At 38.5% G+C, this 14,044-nt stretch overlaps 1 protein-coding gene across 1 annotated transcript in view; it reads left to right on the forward strand.

The window, feature by feature from the left end:
* The first annotated feature begins 11,476 nt into the window (after positions 1 to 11,476).
* The window catches only part of LOC126209876 (elastin-like), an 86,549-nt gene continuing 83,981 nt past the window's right edge, over positions 11,477 to 14,044 (forward strand). The window contains exon 1 of the mRNA XM_049939000.1: positions 11,477 to 11,575. The gene's annotated coding sequence lies outside the window, so the exon portion shown is untranslated. The remainder of the gene's footprint in view (positions 11,576 to 14,044) is intronic.

The following is a 14,044-nucleotide window of genomic DNA, read 5'->3' on the forward strand; positions in this document are numbered from 1 at the left end:
TTGAAAAAGCATTTGCAGACAGATTTTTAACTATAAAATTAGAAAATAGTATAGATATACTTGATCCTAAATATTCTGTAAGTGCTGTAAAAACAAAAATTTTTAAGATTCTAAATGACTATTTGAAAGTACATCATGGTGTGAAGATAAATTTTAATTTATATTGTGAATGTAAACTACATACAGATGAAATGAATGAGAAACTTAAAGAATTTGGACAACATACACTAAACTATACTATTTTAACAGAAAAATATTTTAATAAAAAATTCAAATATGGTAAAAGAAAAATTTCAGAAAAAAAATCTAATTTTGAATTTCCTTTACTTGTTGATAATATTCCAAAAATTAAAAATATAATTAATGTACCTGAAATGTTTATTCATTCGATGATAAAGATGAAAATTATCAAGTGTATCCACTAAACGTAACAAAATCTAAAAAAGAAAAAATGTAAATCTACTTTATTTTAGGAAAGATAATAATTCACATTATTATTATATAAAGAATTTTTCAAGACTTGTATCAAGTCAAATGACTATACATACTGAAGTAAAATCTATTTGTGATTTATGTGTACTACATTTCAGTTGTAAAGAAAAATTAGATGAACACACAAAAAAATTGTTTAACTAATAAACCATTAACAGTTGAAATGCCAGTTGAAGAAGAATCTGTAAATTTGAAAAATTATCAATTTACACAAAAGCTCCCAATTGTTATTCATGCTGGTTTTGAAAGTCTACTTTTAAAGATGGATAATTGTGAACCAAATCCAGAAACACCGTATTTAATGAAATATCAAAAACATGAACCAAGTGGATTTTGTTATTATATTAAATATATATATGCAAATTATAAAGATCCTGTTGTTTATAGAGGATCGAATTGTCATAAAAAGTTTATAGAATGTATAAAACAAGAAGTTGAAGAAATTGGAAGAATTTATTCTGAAATTGAAGAAATGAAACCACTCACACTTGATGAATACAAAATGTTTCATAAATATAGATTCTGTACACTATGTAAATGTCCTTATACAAAAAAGAATAAAAACGTATTCATCATGATGATTTAGTTTTGGTAAACATACAAAAAGTTAAAAATGAGATTTGTTGATACATTTAGATTTATATCTCCTTCACTTGATAAACTTTCATCAAATATAAAGAAAAATCAATTAAAAAAGTATGTTTCTCCAGAATTATTTAACTTATCAATTAGATCCATATGATTACCTTGGATTCTTGGAAAAAATTCGAAGAAATACAATTACCAACAAGAGATAAATGTTTTAGTGAATTAAATGATTGTTACATAAGTGATGAAGATTATGAACATGCAAAATTAGTTTGGGAAAAATTCGATATTTAAAATCTTGGTGAATCTCATGACTTATATCTTAAAACTGAAGTATTATTATTAAGTGATGTTTTTGAAAATTTTAGAAAAACATTTATAAATAAATATAATTTAGATCTATCTTGGTATTTTACTTACTAGGTTTATCTTGGGATGCATTGTTAAAAATTACTGACCAAAATCTTGAATTATTATACAGGGTGATTCAAAAAGAATACCACAACTTTAAAAATGTGTATTTAATGAAAGAAACATAAAATAACCTTCTGTTATACATCCTTACAAAGACTATTTAAAAAGGTTTTATTTTCACTCAAAAACAAGTTCAGAGATGTTCAAAATGGCCCCCTCCAGACACACGAGCAATATCAACCCGATACTCCAACTCGTTCCACACTCTCTGTAGCGTATCAGGCGTAACAGTTTGGATAGCTGCTGTTATTTCTCGTTTCAAATCATCAATGGTGGCCGAAACACCATATTCTTAACATACCCCCATAAGAAAAAATCGCAGGGGGTAAGATCAGGGCTTCTTGGAGGCCAGTGATGAAGTGCTCTGTCACGGGCTGCCTGGCGGCCGATCCATCGCCTCGGGTAGTTGACGTTCAGGTTTCATAACTAACCTTTTTCGTAGGACTCTCCATACAGTTGATTGTGGAATTTGCAGCTCTCTGCTAGCTCTGCGAGTCGATTTTCCTGGGCTGCGAACAAATGCTTGCTGGATGCGTGCTACATTTTCATCACTCGTTCTTGGCCGTCCAGAACTTTTCCCTTTGCACAAACACCCATTCTCTGTAAACTGTTAATACCAACGTTTAATACACCACCTATAAGGAGGTTAAACACCATACTTCGTTCTAAATGCACGCTGAACAACTGTCGTCGATTCACTTCTGCCGTACTCAATAACACAAAAAGCTTTCTGTTGAGCGGTCGCCATCTTAGCATCAACTGACGCTGACGCCTAGTCAACAGCGCCTCAAGCGAACAAATGTACAACTAAATGAAACTTTATAGCTCCCTTAATTCGCCGACAGATAGTGCTTAGCTCTGCCTTTTGTCGTTGCAGAGTTTTAAATTCCTAAAGTTGTGGTATTCTTTCTGAATCACCCTGTATAATTATGATATGCTTTTAATGGTTGAAAGAGGAATAAGAGATGGAATTTCACAAAGTTGTAAAAGATATGTAAAAGCAAATAACAAATATTTAAAAGATTATAATAATCAAGAGATAAAAAAATATAATGTATCTAGATGCAAATAATTTATATGGTCATGCTATGAACCAATATTTACCATATCATGGATTTAAATGGGATGAACCACATAATTTTAATTGTACAAGAATAAGTGAAATGTTAAGCAATAGTCAAGATGGATATATATTTGACGTAGATCTAGAATATCAAAAAGAATTACGTGATTTACATAAAGACTTACCGCTAGCTCCTGAATCAAAACTTGTTCCAGGTACAAATAAAAGTAAATTAATAACTACTTTGGATAAAAAGTGTAATTATGTAGTACATTATAGAAATCTTAAACAATATTTATCTTTAGGAATGAAACTTACAAAAATACATAAAATTTTAAAATTTAAGCAATCTGATTGGTTAAAGAAGTATATAGATCTAAACACAGTTAAGAACTAAAGCTAAAACTGATTTTGAAAAAGATTTCTATAAATTAATGAATAATATATTTGGAAAAATGATGGAGAATATGAGAAATAGACATTATATAAAATTAGTTTCAAATAGTAAAGTATGTGATAAACTTGTAGCTAAACAAAACTTTAAAAATAGATCTATATTTAGTGAAAATTTCCTGCGATTCATATGAATAAAACTAAAATAATGTTTGATAAACCTATTTATGTTGGATTAAGTATACTTGTTTTATCTAAAGAATTAATGTATGATTTTCATTATAGAGTTATGAAACCTAAATATGGAGAAAATATTGAATAATATTATTAAGATACAGATAGTTATATTTATAATATCAAATCAGAAGATTTCTTGAAGTTATGAAATCAATGATTGATTATTTTGATACAATTGACTATCCAACAGATAATATATATAATATACCACAAGTAAACAAGAAAGTTATTGGTAAAATGAAAGATGATTGTAATGGAAAAATAATGGAAGAATTTTGTGGTTTAAGAGCGAAGATGTGTGCTTATAAAGTTGGTGACAAAATAGAAAAGAAATCTAAAGGAATTTAGAAATGTGTTGTTCAAAACAAAATAAGTTTAGAAGATTTTAAAGATTGTTTATTTAGCAATATAGAACAATATAGAAAATTTAATTAAATTAAAAGTGAGAGACATGAAATATATACAATTAAAGTCAACAAAAAAGCACTAAGTCCTCATGATAATAAAAGATATGTTTTAGAAAATAGAACAGATACATTAACATTTGGCCATTGCTAATTATTCAAAATCTAATAAAAAATTATTATATATAAATCTGATAAAATTTATTCAATATAAATGGAGACTATAATAAAGAAGCTTAATGATGTTAGTGTCTTGAAAGAGATTAAAAAAATAACTGAACTAGAGATTAATGTTTTATATAATGTTACTGACTGTGAATATTTAAATACTAGATATGGAGAAAAAATTTCTATGGGGCTTAATAATGATTTATCAGTTGTTTTACCAAATAGATATTACAAATTAATTGATGCTTGGGAACTGGAAATGAAAAAAAGGACAAACGAAACTGAAATATAAAGGAATGAAGAAACTTAAAAATAGAAATAATGAATTTCATGAAATAGAGTTCTCAATGTAAAAATTTACTTCTGTTAACTAATGCATTTACTTATGTTCACAATGTAAAATAATTTTTCCAATTAATTTTATTTTATTTAAATGAATAGCACTAAGCCACCATATAAGACAGTGTAGTTAATGTATGATTAAAATAAGTATTGAAGAATTTCATAAAGATAAATATCGACAGGTGGACATCGATATATATGTAAAGAATGCTGCAAAGAACATAGTACAATTAAAGCTACTTGTGAATGTTGTAGAACTATAAACAAGAACAATCTTAAAAAACATTTACAAACAACAACTCATAATAATCTTATAGCTGCTAAAACAGAAGGTAAATAATTTTATATACTTATTCTTGAATATAATTTTAAAAACCATGTTTTTCACAAAAGTCAAAATTGGGACAATTTTTGGAAATAAGGAAATCTTGTAAAAATGCTTTTTATATACTTATTATTAATATAATTTTTAAAAACACGTCTTTCACGAAAGTCAAAATAGGACAATATTTGGTACTAAGAATAAGTTGTAAAAAGGTCATTTTTATATACTTACTCTTTAGTATAATGTTAAAAAACATGTTTTTCACAAAAGACAATTTTTGGGACTAAGAAAATAATGTAAAAAATGCCTTTTTGAAATTGCTTTCAAAATAATATTTAATTACCTAATATATATAATTACATTACATTCACCTATGGAAAATGTATGTAAAATAAATGTTTTTTATTGTAGTTATTATTATATTGTTTTATTTTATTATATTATTATTATGTAAAAGTGAAAGTAGAAAGTTTTTGTATGTTCTGGGAAATTAGGACAATTTTCTGAAAAATAAGAAAATCGTGAGTGACGCAGTCACGAGAGATTTTTTTATTTTTTATAAAATTGTCTTAGTGTCCCAGAACATACAAAAACATTCTACTAGTGTGCATGGGTGTACATGTGTGATACTGTTAGTGACGTAAGCCCAAGCACCACGGCAAGGTCAAATCACATCCAATGGGGAATATCGGTTTTTAATTGTCCTGAGGCCAAAATCTGCATAAAAAGCATCAATCACATCGGCTTTTAATTGTCCTGAGGCCAATAAGTGCATAAAAAGCATCACTCAAAATTAAATCGGATTATTAATTTCCGTGTGACTGGTGCAAAATATATTATCCACACTTTTCTGCAAGAAGTTGAAATCGAGAAATGGCACGTTCCACAACTAATCGAAGTGTTTCCGGCGTCACGTTCAGATCGTATTGCGCAATACGTGCCTTGAATGCGGCTAAGTTTGCAATCGGTAAATTGAACACAGGATCTTTCAGACAGCCCCACAGCCACAGGTCACACGGATTAAGATCAGGTGATCGGAACGACCAAGCTGTAAGGAAATGGCGGCTGACAATCCTATAATTTACGAAGTGGCGCTTCAGCAGCTGCTTAACTGGATTTGAAATATGCGGAGGCGCTCCATCTTGCATAAAAATGATCCCATCCACACATCCACGCTGTTGGAGAGCTGGCATGTCGTGGTTGCTCAAAACACACTCAAAGCGCTTACCAGTGACGGTATAGGTAAGAAGACCGGAAGCACCTGCCTCTTCGAAAAAATGTGGTGCTTTGATAAATGATGTCATAAACCCCCACCACACAGTGAGCTTTTCAGGATGAAGTGGTACTGGTAGATTTGCGAGTGGATTTCTCGTTGCCCATAATTGACATTTCTGTGTACTGATACATTCTATCACATGGAAGTGGGCTTCGCCTGTCCGCCAAATCTTCCTTGCGAGGAAGAAATTCTAAAGCAAAGGTCATCGCACCAACGCCTTTTCTCAAACCCTTCAGAGCCCGGAACTTCTGCAGAGTGCCATGTGCTGTCATCATTCTTGTAGTACAGCTTTACAAGCAGAGCGCGATCCTGCATTGAGAGAGTCACGGCGAACGTCGTAGATGCGAAAGGAGGAAAAGCCATATAGCCGGCGTGTTTATACCAACTTCAATGGGTCGTGCGTATGACAGATGTTTTCATTCACGCATTCTGATACATACATCGCCATCTATTGATCAATTTTCACACTATTTCTTTCCTTCTGGCATTCGTTTTCCCCCTTCTCCGATAATATTCCTTTGCAATTTGACGTCATTTTGACCAGTGTTGTTACTTTTATAGCGTTTTAAATTTTAACTTCAATTATAATCACACTATACATAATGGATGAACGAGTACATGTTGTAGAGGCATGGCTGACAACATATGGAAGTCTGGGTCTGGCTGAGATTCGTGCATGGATAGCCAAATGGTAAGCCGAGCACTAGCGATGAGTGGGAAATCCTGATTGGAGTCCTGGTGTGGCACAAAGTTGCATGGCCGCTGTGGCCGAGCAATTGTAGGTGCTTCAATCTGAAACCCCACAATCGCTACGGTCGCAGGTTCAAATCCTGCATCGGGCATGGATGTGTGTAATGTCCATAGGTTAGTTAGGTTTAAGTAGTTCTAAGTTCTAGGGGACTGATGACCTCAGATGTTAAGTGCCATAGTGCTCAGAGCCATTTGAACCATTTGGCACAAAGTGTCATTGTCGTCATTCAATTATACAGCTTATACACTACTGGCGATTAAAATTGCTACAGCAAGAAGAAATGCGGCTGATAAACGGGTATTGTTTGGACAAGTATATTATACTAGAACTGACATGTGATTACATTTTCAAGCAATTTGGATGCTTAGATCCTGAGACATAAGTACCCAGAACAACCACCTCTGGCCACAAAAAAGGCCTTGATACGGCATTGAGTCAAACACACCTTGGATGGCGTGTACAGGTACAATTGTCCATGCAGCTTCACTCGATACAACAGTTCAGCAAGAGCAGTGACTGGCGTATTGTGACGAGCCAGTTGCCCGGCCAACATTAACCAGACGTTTTCAATTGGTGAGAGATCTGGAGAATGTGCTGGCCAGGGCAGCAGTCGAACATTTTCTGTATCCAGAAAGGCCCGTACAGGACCTGCAACAAGCGGTCGTGCATTATCCTGCCGAGATTTAGGGTTTCGCAGGGATCGAATGAAGGGTAGAGCCACGGGTCGTAACACATCTGAAATGTAACGTCCACTGTTCAAAGTGCCGTCAATGCGAACAAGAAGTGACCGAGACGTATAACCAATGGCACCACATACCATCATGCCGGGTGATACGCCAGTATAGCGATGACGAATACACGCTTCCAACATGCGTTCACCGCGATGTCGCCTAACACGGATGCGAACATCATGATGCCGTAAACAGAACCTGGATTCATCCGAAAAATTGACGTTTTGCCATTCTTGCACACAGGTTCGTCGTTGAGTACACCATCGCAGGCGCTCGTGTCTGTGATGCAGCCTCAAGGGTAACCGCAGCCATGGTATCCGAACTGATAGTCCATGCTGCTGCAAACGTCGTCTAAGTGTTCGTGCAGATGGTTGTTGTCTTACAAACGTCCCCATTTGTCGATTCGGGGATCGAGACGTGGCTGCACGATCCGTTACAGCCATGCGAATAAGATGCCAGTCATCTCGACTGCTAGTGATACGAGGCCGTTGGGATCCAGCACGGCGTTCCGTATTACCCTCCTAAACCCACCGATTCCATATTCTGCTAACAGTCATTGGATCTCGACCAGCGCGTGCAGCAATGTCGCGATACGATAAACCGCAATCGCGATAGGCTACAATCCGACCTTTATCAAAGTCGGAAACGTGATGGTACGCATTTCTCCTCCTTACTCGAGGCATCACAACAACGTTTCACTAGGCGACGCCGGTCAACTGCTGTTTGTGTATGAGAAAGCGGTTGGAAACTTTCCTCATGTCAGCACTTTGTAGGTGTCGCCACTGGCGCCAACCTTGTGTGAATGCGCTCACAAGCTAATCATTTGCATATCACAGCTTCTTCTTCGTATCGGTTAAATTTCGCGTCTGTAGCACGTCATTTTCGTGGTGTAGCAATTTTAATGGTCAGTAGTGTAGTTATGCATATTCGCAATCTGGAATCCATGTAACCAATTAAGAAAAACTGGGATGAGCGAGAGTTGAGCATGCGCAGTGGTGCCTCCGGCGAACAGCAATTGTGCGATCGGGCACGTTTTTATGCAAGGAGGACTGTCTGCGCGTAGGCCGCTGTGCTGAGAACGAGGCCAGCGTTCTGCTGCGAAAGGAGCCAGGTCAAGAGACCTCTGCTGTCACAGCATTCGAGGGATTTACAGCGTACTCACAAAGTGACTGCGGTAAACACCACGCGAACTGTAGTCAGAAAGCTGCAGTAGTAATACGTCTAAAGAGCGGTTCTACATCTGCATCTACATCTACATGATTGCTCTGCGGCTCACAATTACGTACGTGCCTGGCAGAGGGTTCATCGAACCACCTTTTAGCTACTTCTCTACCGTCCCGCTCTCGAACTGAGTGCGGGAAAAATGAATACTTAAATCTTTCTGTGCCCCCTCTGATTTCACATATTTTATTATGGTGATCATTCCACACAATGTAGGTGGGCGGCAACAAAATACGATTACACTTTAATGAGAAAGCTGGTGACTGAAACTTCATGACAAGGTCCTGCCACAGCTAAAACGCCTTCGTTTGAATAACTGCCTTCAGAATTCGTCTATCATATCCGTGGAATCCTCTACCCTATTTCGCGATAGCACAAAACGAGCTGCCCTTCTTTAAACTTTCTCGATGTCCTCCGTGTAAATAGTCTCTGTACTAGACCTGTTACATTTTCCAAGTGCTCTGCCAATAAATCGCAGACTTTGGTTTGCTTTCCACACTGCATTAGCTATGTGATAGTTCCAGTTTAAGATATTGTAATTGTAATACCTGAGTATTTTGTTGAGTTTACAGCACTTAGATTTGCTTAATTTATGTTGTAACTGATAGTTAGGGGATTTCTTCTAGGTCTCATGTAGATGACTTCACACTTTTCATTATTTAGAGTAATTTGGCACTTTTCCACCATACGATATATCAAACGTATATGGATACAATATGTTGTTGGCCCACCCTTAGACTTGATGACAGCTTCCACTCTCGCAGGCTTACGTTCAATCAGGTGCTGGCAGGTTTCTTGGGGAATGGCAGCCCATTCTTCACGGAGTGCTGCACAGAGGAGAGGTAGCGATGTCGGTCGGTGAGGCCTGGCACGAAGTCGACGTTGCAAAACATCCCAAAGATGTTCTCCGGGAGTAAGGTCCGGACTCTGTGCAGGCCTGTCCATTACAGGGATGTTATTGTCGTGTAACCACTCCGCCACAGGCCGTGCATTATGAACAGGTGCTCGATCGTGTTGAAAGATGCAGTCGGCATCCCCGAATTGCTCTTAACAGTGGGATACAAGAAGGTGCTTAAAAATCAATTTAGGTCTGTGCTGTGATAGTGCTACGCTAAACAAGAAGGGGTGAAAGCCCCCTCCATAAAAACACGATCACACCACAACTCCACCGCCTCCGAATTTTACTGTTGGCATTACACACGCTGGCAGATGACATTCACCGGGCATTCGCCATACCCACACCGTGCCATCGGATCGCCACATCGTGTGCCGTGATTCGTCACTCCACACAACATTTTCCCACTGTTCAATCGTCCAGTGTTTACGCTCCTTACACCAAGCGAGGCGTCGTTTGGCAATTACCGGCGTGATGTGTGGCTTAAGGGCAGCCGCTTGACCAAGAAATCCCATTTTTCTCACCTCCTGCCTAACTGTCCTAGTACTTGCAGTGGATCCTGATGCAGTTTGGAATTCCTGTGTGATGGTCTGGATTGATGTCTGCCTATTACACATTACGACCCTCTTCAATTGTCGGCGTTCTGTGTCAGTCAATAGACGAGGTCGACCTGTACGCTTTTGTCCCTTCACTATCACATCGGAAACAGTGGACCTAGGGATGTTTAACAGTGTGGAAATCTGGCACACAAACGTATGACACAAGTGAAACCTAATCACCTGACCACGTTCGAAGTCCGTCAGTTCCGCGGAGCGCCCCATTCTGCTCTCTGACTATGTTTAATGGCTACTGACGCCACGGAGCACCAGGCAGTAGGCGGGAGCACAATGCACCTGTAATGAAAAACGTTTATCGTATGGCGTTGGTCGATATCCAATGACTGTTAGCAGAATATGGAATCGGTGGGTTCAGGAGGGTAATACGGAACGCCTTGCTGGATCCCAACGACCTCGTATCACTAGCAGTCGAGATGACAGGCATCTTATCCGCATGGCTGTAACGGATCGTGCAGCCACGTCTCGATCCCTGAGTCAACAGATGGGGACGTTTGCAAGACAACAATCATCTGCACGAACAGTTCGACGACGTTTGGAGCAGCATGGGCTATCAGCTCGGAGATCATGGCTGCGGTTACCCTTGACGCTGCATCACAGACATGAGCGACTGCGATGGTGTACTCGACGCCGAACCTGGGTGCACGAATGAATGCAGGTTCTGTTTACAGCATCATGACGGTCGCATACGTGTTTGGCGACATCGCGGTGAACGCACATTGGAAGCGTGTATTCGTCATCGCCCTACTGGCGTATCACCCGGCGTGATGGTATGGGGTGCCACTGGTTACACGTCTCGGTCACCTCTTGTTCGCATTGACAGCACTTTGAACATTGGACGTTACATTTCAGATGAGTTACGACCCGTGGCTCTATCCTTCATTCGATCCCTACGTAACCCTACATTTCAGCAGGATAACGCACGACCGCATGTTGCAGGTCCTGTACGGGCCTTTCTGGAGTATCGTGTTGAAGCTGCATGGGCAGCTGTACCTGTACACGCCATCCAAGCTCTGTTTGACTCAATGCCCAAGCGTATCAATGCCGTTATTACGGCTAGGTTGTTGTTCTGGGTACTGATTTCTCAGGATCTATGCACCCCAATTGCGTGAGAATGTAATCACATGTTAGTTCTAGTATATTTGTCCAATGAATACCCGTTTATCATCTGCATTTCTTCTTGGTGTAGCAATTTTAATGGCCAGTACTGTAAAATAGCGGCGTCGGTTTTAAGCGGTCGATTTTTCTCATCGCTACTGCACCGTACACGGGGGCAGGCGGCGTTCCGGCCTGCCGTGTTGTCACCTCGCCTGGGGGTCTCGCAGAGCACGCGAGGTGGGAGGGCGTTGCCCGCCGGAAGCAGACGCACCGCCGCCAGAGCAGAACGACAGCCGCTGCCTCGCCGCCGGACCGCGTCGCTCGGCAGGGGAGCAGCGGGGAGCGGGGTAGTCTAGCAGCAGCAGCAAAGCTGGCAGTCAGGAGCACCAGTCAGCAGAGAGTCAGCACGCAGCACGCAGAACCGCGTGAGTACCGTAGCCAGCGCCAGACCGACATCGCGTGACCCGTCAACGCACAGCCGCACATCTACTGCGGAAGCAGAGGTACGTACTTAAAGCTAAAGGAAAACAGGCTCGACTGTTACAACCATGATATTATACTCGGTTCATAAAAAGAACAAACCTGATGTAAACATTACACCATGTATTCTTCCGCGTTCGCTTGAATCCCATTGGAATTTCCTTCCACGTGGAGCGAAAGCCAAGCTGTGCCCAGTACAGTCAAGTACTATGATAAGGATGCGTTTTATGCTGCCTTACACGCACATACCCTATGTGATCAAAAGTATCCGGACACCACCAAAAGCATACGTTTTTCATATTAGGTGCATTATGTGAAACGTCCCCTTTTGAAAAATTATACAAGACTGTGCTTAACCTGACACAATATTTTTAGCGCAACGCAATCTGACTTTCAAAAATCCATACAAAAGAATAGGCCCTGACTAACATTAAACTATACCTTTCACAAATCACTTACCTCACAAAAATCTTCGCTACTCAAGCTACTGCAATACAGCAAGCGCCACTACTGCCAGCTAAATAAAAGATTCAAACTATGGAAGGCACTAACTACTGATAGGGATAGTTAGCAAATGAAAGATATTAATAGAGAACAAACACTGTATTTACCTTAAGAGTCATAATATATATAGCAGTTCATGAAAAATTACAAAACTCTGCCATCTCTCTCCCCACATCCACCACTGCTGGGGGCTCACCTCCAACTGCGCAACGCTACACGCTGTTCACAGCCAGCTGCCTAACACTACAATGGCGAGTATTACAACAATGCAAAGCAGCCACAGACTGCACACAGCACAGCCAGTGATTTTCATACAGAGGTGGCGTTACCAATAAAAAAACCTAAACAGCCTACTTATATAGCCCCCATGCTCCCCACAAAAAATTTTACAAATTGTTTTGGGCACTGGGCAATACATATTTGTTAAAATTTTTCATAATCCTAATTACAATAACAAAGAAATCAAATGCACACACTTATTGATACAATGTTGGTCAAAAGCTAAAATTTTCTCACAGTTCATAAAGATAGTTCTGATCATTCATCATAGTAGTAATTACAGTTTTTTTCACAAAGTCTCATTGGTAAAAGAAATTGCACACAGAAGTAGTGGATTTCCATGCAGTCTTGAAGAAGTAGTGTTGTCCTTCCAACGGAAAGACAGTGCTGACTCTTGACATGCTGACAGGCAATGGGCCACAACAGAGCAAACCCACAGCGGAGTCAATCGAAGTTCTGAAGAATATCGTTTGGTAGGTCATCACAGAGCAGACCCACTGTAGTCCTGGTAGAGATTACGGTATTGGTGGGCCACCAGAGGTGCAGACCCACTGCAGTCCTTGTAGAAATAATGGTACTGGTGGGTCATCAAAGATGCAGACCCACTTTAGTCCTTGTAGAGATGGCCAGCAGCCATCTGTTGCGACTGTGCAGGTGCACAATCACCATCAAAGAGTCTTGCGGAGAATATAGCAAGTCCATAAACCACCACTTGTGCACTCACAATTTTTTTTTGAATTGCCCTTAGAACCAGCAATGCTGTTATCCAGTCCCTTGCTGAATTATTAACACACGTGCAAACACTAACAGTCCCTACTTCTCACATATTGTCCATATACTATGACCAACAGAAACGTGTGCAGTGAAATGTAACTTACGAGTTAATAATATGATGAACTGGTGTCAATTACAATTTTGTAACATAAGAATACAATAACAAAGGTACAAAATACATCAGTAAAGAACATAACAATACAAATAAATTTGTAGTAATACAGGCTTTACAAAAGAATAGAAATAAACATATACATCAGTGTTACAAAAATAATGACATAAGTACATACATGAAAGATCAGAATAACTTTTGAAACATCAACTTCTCACATGAGCAACAAAACAGAACAGATAAATAACGTCTAAACATCTTTACAAAGTAAATAACATATTATAAATGCAAATTATATTTGAGGATAACAGTATTCCTCATCATAGTGAATTTAGCTTAGTACTAGAACAGAAAAAAATTTCTATGAAACAGTACACAGAGACAGGAAGAAAAGAAATACACAAGGGTACACAAACACATAGCATAATAATGCAAACGGAAAGGACAGGGTTTGTTTTACTGCAGTATTTTGCAAACAAAACTTTCTTTACTTCTTGGAGATCTCCCTTCATTCATCATTATTCCCAAAAAGTCCTATCTATACCTGCTTTCTGTATTCTATTCATATTTCTTTCAAAATAATTATTTCTCAGTGCAAAATACTCATTTTTGCCAAATCTGTTTCTTATAGCTTCTCAATGCATTTCTTCCAATTCATCATAGTTAGTTTCTTATATAGTCTACCCCCTCTTAAGCTAACTTAAATCTACCGAGCTCAGATGCTAAACTAAGGGACGAGGCAATGCAGCAGCACAAAACAATTAACAGAAACAGCAATGAAAAAAATGGAAATTGTCAAAGCAAGCTACGTTAAATCTAAATT

This window comes from Schistocerca nitens, chromosome 10 (genome assembly GCF_023898315.1).
Source record: "Schistocerca nitens isolate TAMUIC-IGC-003100 chromosome 10, iqSchNite1.1, whole genome shotgun sequence".
NCBI lineage: Eukaryota > Metazoa > Arthropoda > Insecta > Orthoptera > Acrididae > Schistocerca > Schistocerca nitens.